Source organism: Anser cygnoides, chromosome 4, assembly GCF_040182565.1.
Source record: "Anser cygnoides isolate HZ-2024a breed goose chromosome 4, Taihu_goose_T2T_genome, whole genome shotgun sequence".
NCBI lineage: Eukaryota > Metazoa > Chordata > Aves > Anseriformes > Anatidae > Anser > Anser cygnoides.
The window spans coordinates 3,682,613-3,696,493 of NC_089876.1; the positions used below are offsets into that span (position 1 = coordinate 3,682,613).

General features: G+C 36.9%; 1 long non-coding RNA gene across 1 annotated transcript; it reads right to left on the reverse strand.

Annotated features, from left to right (window-relative positions):
- Positions 1-536: 536 nt before the first annotated feature.
- On the reverse strand, positions 537-12,376 carry LOC106036726 (uncharacterized). The gene is made up of 5 exons (XR_001207593.3): positions 12,166-12,376; positions 8,885-8,938; positions 6,472-6,533; positions 2,543-2,718; positions 537-956 (listed from the first exon to the last, which is right to left on the reverse strand). It is a non-coding gene; the product is annotated as an uncharacterized lncRNA (long non-coding RNA).
- Positions 12,377-13,881: the final 1,505 nt, after the last annotated feature.

Genomic DNA, 13,881 nt, shown 5'->3' on the forward strand with positions numbered 1-13,881 from the left:
TTCAAGCCAGAATGAGAACCAAAAGTAGAAGATGAATTTATCATTTAATTCAACTGAAGGGGAAAATGCACAGCTATCTGTTTTGGACACATCATCCCTGACTGCTGACCTCTGAGGCTGGACTTGACCCTGCAGGGAGTGTAGGCTGGGGACAGTTATTTTGTGATTGTTGCAGTACCTTTGAGGTCTAAGGCACCAGAAACATAATGACTTGGGTATCTATGCCCACTGCCAAAAATATAGGTGACTGGGAAAGACAGGAGTGCAGGTACCAAAGTATTGCAGGATTTTGAAAATCTGAATTTAGGTTTTAAATGCCAAAAGTAGCAGATCTTTGTGACTTCTCTTGATGAGATTGATTTTAACAATATCATCACAAGCATTCAATGGGGAAATAAAGATTACTTGAGCACTTTTGCCTTAGTTTAAATTACGGTTCTTACCTTCAGAATGTGCTTTCAGAGTGTGTGCTCAGAGTACGACTAATAAGTGAGGTAGAAAAAAAATCTCAGAATACAAACTGGGTATGAGGCAGTGCAGGATCCAAATACATTTATTTGTACATCCCTGGGCAAATCATGTAAAGCCATGGGCCTGAAGATCTCAGTCACAGCTCCAGCTGTATGCCACATCAGGCTACATGTAACACACATCAGGTAAGGAGTTTGCTATTTGTATGTTGCAGTAGTACATTGCCCATCCTCCTCTCAAAAAACACACATAACTTGCCAACCCACACACCAGTGTCTGAGCATAAAGACATTGAATAGCACCACAGCACACTGTAAATTTGGAACTGTAGGGTTTTTTTTTTTTTTTTTTTTTTCTCCTTGCAAACCTCTCTGTAAAGAAAGGGGACAACACAATGGGGAAGCAGAGCTTCAAGTGATTATTCCTTAAAACTTCACAGACTTCAAAGGGTCTTCTATAGCTTCTTTCAGACTGTCAGCAAAAATCTGGACAAGTAATAAATTACAAATTAATGAATTGTGCTTGGCTTCTCTTGGTATACAGTGCAAGCCCAAGGGACTTAATGACATGGGATCAAATGACATAGTTTGTCACCTGATGAGCAAACTTTGTTTCATGCATTTACTTTCTCATTTCATGTCTAGTGATCAAAGTATAGAGAATTTCCAGAAAGTTCCCTTTGCTGTGGCTAAAACAAAACGTGACATAAAGATTCTAAATATGGAAATTGCATTAAGGCTTCTAAGGTTTCAGCTAAATGAAAAACTCCTCTTGACTCATTCAGATCTTCTAAGATATAATTAATTTTTTTAATCTCTATTCCTCTTGAAATTTCATTCATTCTTTCACTTTAAAATGATGAAAATAGTTTTGTTTTATTGTGCTTTTTTGTTTTTGTTATTTGCTTTTTATTTCTGTATCTTCATTTCTTCCCATTCTTGTCATTGTGACTACATTAAGCAATATTTTCCACATAATTAAAAGTTTCTACAAAGTTATTGTAAAATTACATTTTTTTCCCCCTGAAATTGAGGCTCTTTTGAAGTGCAGATATTTCTCTTGTTTATCATTTCAGAAGCACTCACTATGAATGCAAGAATGGTTGGTCATCCAAGCCCATATACATTTTAGAATTTCTTTTGATAATTGGTTTTAAAAAGTGTCTGCTTCTAATTCTTTGATGTTTATCAAATTGCTAGGCTAATTATAAACTTCACTTCTGAGCTTGTTCTCTAATTTGAGCATTAGAAATGAACGTCACCAACCCTTTACAGATGAAACACAAAGAACAAATTGCATCTTAACAGCAGGGTATAGAAGCAGCTTGCAATATTAAATTCTATTGTGTATAACAGACAGGGAACATTTGGGTGAGCAATTGAAAAGAAAATGCTATCTGCAAGATGTGTCACAAAACATGATGTCAGATATCCTGAGGAGCCTGGTAGAAATATCATACTAGCATGAAAGTGCCAGATTTCTAAATGCCTTGGCCCATGGGAGTAAGCATTCAAAATTGCAAGTAAAGTATCTGCAATCTGGCTTACTTATTGCTAAGAATAAAACAGCCATTATTTATGCCGTATGATGCCTGTGGAATGAAAGCTGCTGGTTGTGTAACTGCCCTGGGTCTCATGCTGTTTTAACAAAGCATCCCAGTGTCAAATTGTTATCATTTATGGATTTAATGCAAGCCCTGGAGAAATCCACCGCAACTTCAGAAGTAGATGAATGAAAGAATTTCCAAAGCAACAGACTGATGTTTAGGTCCAAGGAGGTTACTAAAATCATTTCCTGCACTTTTGAAATAGGTATGGACTCCTAAAAGAAAAGTACAGTGGTGTGGTGTTCCTTTTCTGTTGCAATTTAGCAAGTTTTCCGTCCCCAAAGCCATCAAAATAGGAAAAAAAAAATACTATATACATTTATTCCAATAAGAAATGAAAGTTGTGCCCACTTCTGGAAAGTAGTAATAGAAAATAAAGGAAGAGATCTTAATTGATAATTAATTTACCCCATATACTTAAGGATCTGCCTTGCTGGAAATTCTTTTTACTAGTTCTTGTCTTACCTCTGTATACTGAAAGCAGTACATTGCCTTTGCATTTTCCTTTTCTCTGTCTGAAGACCCACACCATGGTATGGTGTGAACACCTACTGTTGTTTTCTCCAGGTTAAGTCACTGCAGTTCCCTCCATTTTTTCTACTGGTATTTTCAAAGCTTCTGATCTTTCTCCTTGCTTTCCTCTGGATGCAGAGAAAAGAGGCACAGCTTTACTGAAAAGTGACACTCAAGTCAAGGACAGAAGATCCCAGATTAAGCTTTAGAAAGAGAGTGAATGATCCCTTCTTGTGTCTTACAGATGCCGCTCATGTTTATACAACCCAATATTAAGTTTGTTCTTTTCCAAGAATTTTACTTTTTTTTTTTTTTTTAAAATGTGACATTTCTTTATTGCTGTCAATTTGAATTTCAGCGAATCTTTTTTAGAATGGATTAGCTGTCTAACCATTTTTCCTCTTTCTGCATTTGCAAAGATTATCCCCACCTAAATGTAGAACCGTGCACCTATTTGCAATGAATAGTACCATTTTTCCCTTGTTTATCAAGAATACTTATTATTATATCTATCCCCTTCAGTGTGCTGATAACCTCTCTTTGCTACAAAATGTTAGTTTGTTTACAACCCTGAAATCATACTTTTTTTTTTTTCCCCACTCAAGATTAATGGGTACATACAATAGCACAAAACCCTAGAGAGATTCTGTGCCATGTCACACTGTCTGAACTGGCAGTCAACCTTTGATAATTAGAGGACAGTTTTCAGGTCTTTTTGTACCCTCTGTAAAGCAGTTACACACTCTGTACAGCCAGCTAATGCTTTCACATCTTACCGGTGAGGATGTTATATAGGATAACATAAAATGCTTCATTAAAGTCAAGATACTACATCAACGGTTTTTAGTTTCTGTGAGGACCACTATTACGTCTTGAAAGGAAAATAGATCAGTCTGGTTTTTTTTTTTTTTTTTTTTTTTTATAAACTCATGTTGGCTCCTAAACTCCTGATTTTCTATGTGTATGTCAAATGTTTATTATGTGCTAGGTTGTGTTTTTTTGTTTTGTTTTAGCAGCTGGAGATTAACATGGATGATGATAATTCTTTAGAGTTGATTTTAGCATTTAAAAAAATAAATACATATGTATGTATATATATATATAGTGTACACACACACACACTTTTCCAGCTATTAGGACTTCTGTGTCCATTCTCTAGGAAAAAAAACACTGTTTGGAAGTTATTTCAACCAGTTCTCCATATGAGTGCAACTAGACAATATAAAGTTAGATGGGAACTTAAACTATTTTCTAACATTGTCTGCATGTTTTCAGTCTTCTAGTCTTAGTTACCTCTTGCATTCACTGGATCGGCCTTTCTGATTAGAACAATTTTTATTAGTATATCTGGCAAAGACTAACTATTTTAGTGTTGGCTTCAGCAAAAAAGACATTACGCATCGTTATCTCCTGGCATTATTTGTTGACAACTCCCATTGTCTTTTGAAGCAGGATTAGAACTATCCTTGTTTTTTTCATTTACTATTAATATTGCCAAAACCACCTCTTTGTGGCTCCGGCTAGTTGTCTCACATTCAATATCAGCCTTTCTGATTTTCTTTTCCGATTCAGTCTTGCTTGTATTCCATTTATGAAGGAAAGAGTATTCCATGAAGGAGAGAGTATACTTTAGTTGATTATTTTGAGTGGCTAAGATTCTGAGCATGCCTGTAATCATTATTCTGTGCCTAAAGCATTCAATAAACACTTCTCTAACTGAATAAATATGAAAGGCATCATCATGCAAATTCATCTCTTCCTCCTGTAATCCCAAATTACAATATGGTGCTTTCAAACTCTGCATTTAGATTTCTTCACCTCCTGCTCCTCTCCTTCATAATCCTTTCTTTAATTAGACTACATTTTTAAAAACAGAAAAGAAATTAAAAGTAAATGACATGTGAAAATGTTTTTTGTTACATTAACTTCACAGATGGTGAAAGCCTACTTCACTGAATGTGAGTATAAACATTAATCCTATTCTATTCTCTCTGCTAAGTAAGACCTAGCCTGATGGAAAGAGAACCATATTGATATAAATATTTACAGTGCACAGACAGGCGGGACTATGCATTAGGATAAAGTAAGTATTTTTTTGTTCTCCTCCTTGTTTTTCTAGAGAATGAGTTATTAGTTCTTGCATGGACCATCACCTTCATGGGGTTTTATTCCCTGACCTGTTACTAATATGCAAGTTGTAGCATAAGTCATCTTACAGTTTTAGTCCTCAGTGTATTCTTTAGGAAAATGGAGATAGAACTCAACTTTTAGGGGAACATTTTAAAGTTTTGGGGAAATCCTAACTGGTATAGTGCTATAAAATTGTATGGATTTCAGCAACTTGAGGGTAATTCATTAAACATTAATTTATTATTCTTGTAAAGTATATAAACTAGAAATTTGCCCAACTGTAGGACACAAAAAAAAAATAAATAGAAAAATCTACTCTCTCCCATAGTCTGAAATCTTGAACCATTTCCAACAATGGAAAATTCCTTCCTTTTCTTCTCTATATTTTTGCACTTAGAAGATCAGATCTTTCCTTAATGCTAGCTTTTTGTGAAAATCAGATGTCTGGCTTGGTCCCACTTGCACTGATCCCAATGCAAAATTCTCCCTCCCCGTTTCCACATTGTACACGCACACACAGACAAATCTGTTCACTAAAAATTCTTGGCAAGATCAACCAGCCAGATAAAATAAGTCATCTGAAAATAAATTTCTGTAGTGACTTACACAAAGCTTGGATAAACTGTGAAGTCCCTTGAAACAGAAGGAAAAAGAAAAAAAAAAAAAGAACAGAATAAAGAAGAAGGGTACAAAAAATAAACTATCAGACTGTTCATTCTAACAAGGACTTAGCTCCCTCCATGTCTTCGTGGCAGTCTGGCACAGATCACTCAACTTACAGACAGCTCCTCAAATATTCACTCTAGCTCCAGACACCAACCCCTTGGCAACCCAACTGAGAAGAGACACCCCACTTTCATTCCCTGGTGGCTTCTATGCTTAACAGATGCTTACCCAATGCTTGTTTAGGTATCAATATTATAAGTGTAGCCATGACCATTTATATGTCAAGGTTCAAGGAGGATGTTCCTAAATGAATCCTGACTTGTATAAGAAGCAGTGTGGCCAGCAGGTCTAGGGAAGTGATTGTCCCCCTGTACTCGGCTCTGGTGAGGCTGCACCTCGGGTACTGTGTTCAGTTTTGGGCCCCTCACTACAGGAAGGACATGGAGGTGCTTGAGAGAGTCCAGAGGAGGGCAACAAAGCTGGTGAGGGGTCTGGAGAACACGTCTTACAAGGAGCGGCTGAGGGAGCTGGGATCGTTCAGCCTGGAGAAGAGGACGTTCAGGGGAGACCTTATTGCTCTCTACAGGTACCTTAAAGGAGGCTGTAGAGAGGTGGGGGTTGGTCTGTTCTCCCACGTGCCTGGTGACAGGACGAGGGGGAATTGGGCTAAAGTTGCGCCAGGGAAGGTTTAGGTTGGATATTAGGAAAAAATTCTTTACTGAAAGGGTTGTTAGGCATTGGGATGGGCTGCCCAGGGAAGTGGTTGAGTCACCATCCCTGGAGGTCTTTAAGAGACGTTTAGATGTAGCCCTTAGTGATATGGTTTAGTGGAGGACTTGTTAGTGTTAGGTCAGAGGTTGGACTAGGTGATCTTGGAGGTCTCTTCCAACCTAGACGACTCTGTGATTCAAATGAATAGAGATACCTCCCTGGGACCTTGATCCAATCCCCTAAGAGGTATGAGACATTGTGCCCATCAGTTGTTTTAATTTTAAGCTTCCCTGAACTAATGAGGTTGGTTATTTGGGGCTCCATTGTGGTTGTTTTTTCCCATCTGCTGCAGGAACTGTATGTGCCTGACATACCTCATTTCTGGGATCCATTCTGCAGATCATAATCCTGAAATTTATGTGCAGCAGCAACAATCCTATGAAGAAGAAGAAAATAACAAAGAAATAACATCCAAAACAAAATATTCAATACAACATATAAATTTCAAAATAAATTTTGACTTTACTTAAATATATATGTGTCAACTTTCCAATTCAAAATGATATTGTGCTTAGCTTTAAACAGTTTTTAAATAGACCAAAATGAAAATTAGTTATTGGATTTTTAGAATGAATAACCTATATCATTCTGTTAGGACTGAATTAATTTTTAACAGTGTTAGCAAGCCCAAGAAATCCCTGATTCACCTACACATTGTAGCTCTAACTGCAATACTAAAAATCCTTGCACAACTACTCACAACACTTGCAAAGTGGAAAAAAATAGAAGGACATGAGCTCTATTTTGAAGGCATATGTTATTCTCTGTTTACACACTGAAATCTCCCTGTCAATATTAGATGCAGTCATGCAGGATGTGCTGGAGCATGGATGGAGAGCTGTGATAACTACAGCTGGAAACAGACCTATATAGCCAGGGCAGATTGTGACAAAGAATATGGAACATTATGAATTGGCTTGGATAAAGCCCAATCCTGCTTCATTTGGATAAAATGTGAGAAAACATACGTCCTCCAACTCCAGACTAACGAAGTTTCATTTTGCATGGCACATACTGCCATGGGCTAGAATGATATTAATTATGTGGAAAAAGACCAGCCTGTCATTTCTGCTGAAAATGATAAGAGAAAACAATTCCCTGTAACAGTTGCAAAAACACTGCTGAGGAAAAACAAGATTAAAGGCTGGCTTGTCAACCTGGTGTCCTCCACTGCTGGGGCTGGTAATTTACAACAGTACTCTATTGCTATGTGAGGAGAAATAAAGTCAGCTGAAATCCCATTCAGCTCAGGGAAGATTTTTGTTCCTAAGAGATCAGGGTTAAGCTACGGGTTATTATTTCTCAGGGCTGGTTCTAGTTGTGAACAAAGTAAGCAGCTTTGCAATAGGCAGAAAAGTATCTATTGGTTTTGGCTACTCCAGAACCTTTGAAAGTCTGGCTGGCTGCTGTTGCCACTGATGGAGGACGGGGTATGTGGGGAAGTGGCTAAAGCGGGCAGGAGACTCTTACCAAAATTATCCCTGACACTTTTTAGGATTCTCTGTGAATTACAACTTTATTCTCTTTTGGCTTGATATTTAGTGAGAACAGTCCTAGGAAACCAATATTGAATATTGCCAACAGTGTTAATAACCTTCACATTGAGAATTTTTCTTCTGACCATATTTCTCAAACTTTCCTAATGGAAAGTGGAATTGTACATGAAAAACAAATCTCATGAAATCATAAACTTAGTCCAGAGACAAGGTGGCATCGAAGAGGAGTAGGATAATATTTGAGGTGGCTCTCTGATGATTACTGCTTTGACTCTCACAGACTGGTTTCTTACCAGAAAGAGCATTTCATATTCTGATAGGAAATGAAGTAAAAGAAAATGAGGCTTATTTTTACAAAAAAAAAAAAAAGAGAGAGAGAGAGAGAGAAGTAATAAGGAGCCCAATTATTTCTAAATATTAGTAGGCTTGTCAACTGAGAATATGTCAAAAAAGAGCTTATCAAAATTGACAAGAACTCAGAAGAAATCTTGATAGAGTCAAGCAATAGTATTTTTTGACTGTAACATTTTCAAGCACATACATTAAAATGTTCTGACAAAAACTCAGAGAAGCCAGGAATGTTTCTGAAGTTCATCTTTTAACACTCGTAAATAAGAGGTTGTTTTCCTCCTCTCTCTTTCCCTCTTCCCTCCCCTCTTCCCCAATATCTTGGAAAACGTTTCTTTCAGTATGTTTCTTTTAATTCATAAACCATCAAGACCTTATCCAAGGTCTGTTGAAATCAGTGGAAAAAAATTTAATTGACTTCAGGATCTTAATCATCGCCATTTGGATCAAACCAGCCAGCTGCATCAGTCCTTAGCAATGGAGACAATTGAAGTAAATTGGTAGCACATGGTGCTCATGTAGAACTCAGTTTAACACTGCCTAAAATTCTGGAAGTATTTTGTCACTGAGGAATCACAAATGAACCAACTTTTGTTTTCTTTTGATCCTAGAGTTTCAAAACGCTGTTCTTCTCTTTAAGGGCGTTGTATCTTACTTGTGTTGAACTTCAGCTGGAGAAATGAAAAAGGGATGTTTGTGTGAGGGTTGATCTGAAGGTCATGATGGCAGACCTTATTGGCCTAATTCTGGAGCACAAAACAGGGCCCAGATGAACCTGTAAAACTTTATTCTTAGGGGTGAAGTTAAATGTGATATAATGTGTACTGTTCCCAATCCTCATTACTTCTTCCTTATGTGTTCCTCTGATGTCCCAGCTACTTACTTGAGAAAGGTGCAGGCCTCTGTCTTGAGATTCATTCATTTGGGTAATCAAAGGCTGGTAACAGAAACATAAGTTCTTTTTCAATACTGAGACAATGTGGGAGGGAAGTTAAAATAATGAACTTATTCCTATATTAAATAGTGTTTATGCTTTCTGATGTAGCAAAGACAGAGGAGATGGAAATAGTTCACTAAAAATCAGAATATTTTTGCTGATCAAACAAATAAATTTAATAAAACCTGAGTATTATAATTTATCTGGAAACTTGGAATAAAACACTGAATTGTTAGAAATTGAGAAGAAATATATTACCACGTATTCTTAAAACTTTAAAAAAAATCCTTGTCAACAAAATTATGAAATTTCTGAAAGCAGCTCCACAGCTACCAGGATGACTAAAAAAGACTATTTAGAGAGACTATTAAGACTAGTAGCTTAGTGGAAGAACAGTTAGGAAATTACCACATTGATAACTATAGTGATATTTAAATGAAATTTTGCTTGTCCATTAAAAACTTTTTTCTGCTCCATGGTTATCTTTTCCTTACATAAGCTCCTTGCATAACTCTTTTGGGAAGGGACGGTCATCTTACATAATTAAATAGTACCTGGTACTTCAGTTTAATAGGTATTTGATAAAGTTTTATGAGGCATGTCTCAGATGTCCACAGGAATTTAATACACTGGTACTTCAAACTACACAGGTACTTTAAACTAAACTGCAATAAAAAGCAATGTACACATTGTGTCTACGATTAACAATTAAACTTGAGGTCAAGCTCCCTTGACAGATTTTTGCAGGTGGGGAATGAAAAACAACATATAATAAAAAAGCTCTGCCACAGTATGGACTTTCTACGATAAAGACAGTTCACCTGACCAATTTAGTATGACAGGTCTTGCTTTTGTGACCAGACTCTGAGTGCTGCTAAAGCTTCATCCAATAGAAATCAAAATGAAGTTCTTGCAGCTGAAGATAAATATTAAATTGAATTTAAAATCCAGAAGAGATTTTGACTGAAGAAAAAGTAAGTTTCTATTCCCAGGCCATAGACGATGGAATGTTGTCATTTTTGGATCAAGCAAGTTTAACTTTCTTACCCCCAAATTATCCCTCCTTTAGCTTATGTAACAGTTTTTAACTGCTGCTGCAAAAGCAGTTCTAGGAAACAACCACACTAATGGTGAAATTTCCATATGTACACACCATCTGAAAACAGTTCTTTTCTCCCAGCAGGCCTACTTATAGCCAGTTGGCATTTTAGCTGTTTTTTCTAACAGCCTCTTTGTGTAAAACTTTTCAGAGGTGTCATATTTTCTGTTCATTAGCCTCAAAAAAAAAAAAAAAAAAAAAGCGGTTTTGCACAGCTAGGTAAAGAAGAAATCAACATATTCATTGAATTTAGTTATTTTAGGTAGTTTAGGAAGGGATTGAAACAATACAATCTAAACCATGTAGTGAATGGATGCTGGGCACCCATTCATAAATGGACAATTGAAACGTATTTTTGCCCATTTTCACAAATTATTCGAGACTCTCCAAACATAACTATTTTAGACATTATTTCAAATATATTCAGACAGTAATAAATCAGTGTGAAAATGAAAAGTGTCTTCTTCCTGTTTCTTAAATGGGGAAAATCACCTGGACTGATTTTTCTGTTAGTGTACAGTGAAATTCACATTCTTAACTCACAGTTGTGATATTCCTTTCCATATAATCGAAGAAATAAGTCTATAAATCTTTACATGGATTATAGCTTGCAGTTAGAGAGAGAGAGGAGAAGAAAAAAAAAGAAAAAAAAAAAGCAAAGGATGTGCTACTGTAATAACTCTGTATCAGAACTTCACATGATGGATAGGACCTAAACTCTAACATCTCCAATATACACTAGATTGAGCTGTTCTTTGTAGGACAGATGACTTTCTAAAATTGCTTTAGGTCAAGTACTGTAGTATGTCACTATATTTATAGATGTAGTTGTAGGAACTGTTAATGAAAGGGTACTCTTTTCTTTCCTTCCCAGTAATTCTCACTGGAGGTATTGTGAGCTGTGACCATATGTCAGACCTACAGTATTAAAAGTTCCCAGTTTCCAGTTAATCAGAGCTGTGTAGGATTTCCTTTAGTAAAAGACTGCATAAGGATCTTCCTGATCTTGTCAGCCAACTGCAAAAATTCTACCATCTACTTCTGAGTAGGTTCAATGATTAGCTTTTTTGATACACTAATATGGAGTGTCTTATAAAATCTCTTTATCCCATTTCATAAGCTAATCTTGTTTGATTAGAAATTATTAACCCTGCCTGGCTGTAATAACTATTTGAGAGTGGTTTAACGATCAACTCTGTTAAAGAGTAGTGACAGATCATAAACATTCAAGATAGAAGAGTCCTCATAAATCACAGTTTGACTCTCAGCACATGAAATACATGGTGGGAGATAATGGTAGCAAAGACTCAGAAAAGGCAAAAGCCCAGGAAAAACATGGATCTTTAGGCAGGCACCGACATACTCACTAGTGGAAGGTAAAGGTATCATGTTCAAGGTGGAGAGCCTGTAAATGATATTTCTGAGATTATAGAAACCAGCACACCAGAAATCTCTGCCTTAGCTTGAGAAGATCTGATCTGCTCAGAAGATGCCTTAAAAAGCAGATAAAAGGCATACAAGTTGATACCTTTCTGCCTGAATGTGAAGCTCCACAGTGCAGAAAAAAAATCTCTACAACTAACCAAGAAGATGTGATATTAAACCTCTGAGGTCAGGGGTTTCCAACCAAGATAAAAGATTTGGCTGCCGGTTTGAGGATGTCTGTCTATATATTTCATCCACATACTGCTCCATCTTCCCATGAGAATTCCACAAACCAAAAAGAACAGATGACCTTTTAATTTCTTTTTCCTTTTTCATACAACAGTTGCACCTGTTTTATGGCTGGCAACATTTTAAAGAGAATTTTTAGAAATTCAAGCTATCCATTCTGATTAATCTTTTCCCCATTTTTCAATGGAAATTAGAAATCACATGCTACTAACGTTGGGGAGGAATGGGTCAGTATTTCAAAACTGTATCAGGACTGGCTTTTTTAGGAAAAAAAGAAGATAAGTGGGAAGGATTATTCCATTCCTTTCTTTTTTTGTGCTGCAGAAGTGAGACCTATCTTCACAGAAAATATTTAAAAATACAATGGTTATTGTCATGAAAAAATGAGTAGTTTATTTCCACTGTCACATGGTAGCTCCTGATCTATTATCTAAATCATCATGGGTTGAATTACCTATTTTTTCTCCACCTGCAGATCTTCTCTCCTGCAGTCTTCTGGGGCCTCCTGATATTAGAAAGGCTTCAAAGAGGCAGGCACTTCTTAGCCATTTACCTGTTTCCCTTAGCATTAAAACATTAAGGAAGACAGAGGATGCAAGAAGCTGCAGCTGAATTTATTTTATCTTAATGATGCAGCCTGAAGCTTCAGCCCCATAGAGCTTGTACCCCTGAGGATGATGCTAAACACTATGCAGAAGCTTATTGTTTGCTGAATGTATCCATCATAAGATTATTGTGCTTGGCCAAGTTGCTTCACTTTCTCTTTGCTGAATGTATAAATCGAGGAACACTCTGCTCCACTCATTGTCTTTACAGTCAGCAGAAAGGCATTTTATGTTTAGTTAAGCGTAGATTCATGTAATTGCAGGATTATCTCTGAAGGGGGATATTGCTCAGATGGATGAGTGACAGCTTGGAGTAGAAGCATTTGTTACTAGACACGTTTCCACTGCTGATATTTATTTATTTATTTATTGTTAATAACGTAGTCATTACTCACTTTTTCATTCATACTCCATAGCCCACTGGAAAATCATAGAATCATTGAATCATTCAGGTTGGAAAAGACCTCTAAGATCACCACATGCCATCAAAGGAGAGGTCTGAGCTCCTGAATTCCATTACTTCATACAATTTACCCTTAGGTCATACTGTGCTTGGGAAAAAAAAAGAAAATACAATGCCTTACCTATTTGACCCACAACAGAGCAAAGACAAATTTCTTTTTCCTACCTGTTGTTCCCTATATGGCTCCTTATTGATCTGAATTCTCAGTGTTGGTCAACTTCTTTCAAGTGCCTTCTTCAGATACTATATTTCAAAATAAATAAATAAAATCCTTTCCCTGATAACCTACCAAAATTGTAAAAACACCATAAAGGGAGAGAAACTCTTGAAGTTATGTCACACTGCTGCACTGCTGGGTTTGGGATCTCTGGATTGAACTGAAGCCATTACAATAGAGTACATATCATTATATCTGTACTATGTAAAAAAAAACAGTACAGAGTTATGAGGCTAGTGAGAGCATGGGCATGCCAGCGAGGCAGCCTGCATGAGCTAAGGTACTTGGTTTCTCTTAAAGAGCTTTTCATGCTGAGTGTAGTGTAATAAATATATTTGTTCCTGAAGCTCAGGTTAACATAGGAATACCAGCTTAGGTATTTGTATATCTGCTTTTTACAAACTATGATGTAAGAATTAAGCTGTATCCTGGCAGAGAAATTCCCTACTTTCTTTCCACTTGTCCTTTTAGTCTCTTATCCTCTCACTCACTCACTCACCAAAACCCCTCTCTATAGTACCACATCAGCTTCTAGCCAGTGAGATAAATACTGGCACACACTTCAAAGTGGGATAAGAAACTATTTGATGGGGTACATATTGCATTTATTTTCCCATTTCCCTAATGTGTGAAATAATTTGGTGAGTGGAGTTGAGCTTAACTTGAATTTCATTGTCTGAAGCAACCGCATTCCCATTTCCAGCAGAAGCAGGTCTCAGGCAGGGAAAAGCAGCTGCTCTGGGGATTTTTCTGGAGGTATATAGGGACTGGAGGTAAGGAAGGGAAGGCTGGTAAAAGCTGCAGCTTAGAGGCTATTGAAGCTAGGAAGAACCAGACATGAGATAGTGTGGTGGTGCAGGGAGCTGCTCTGGAAGCCAGAGATTG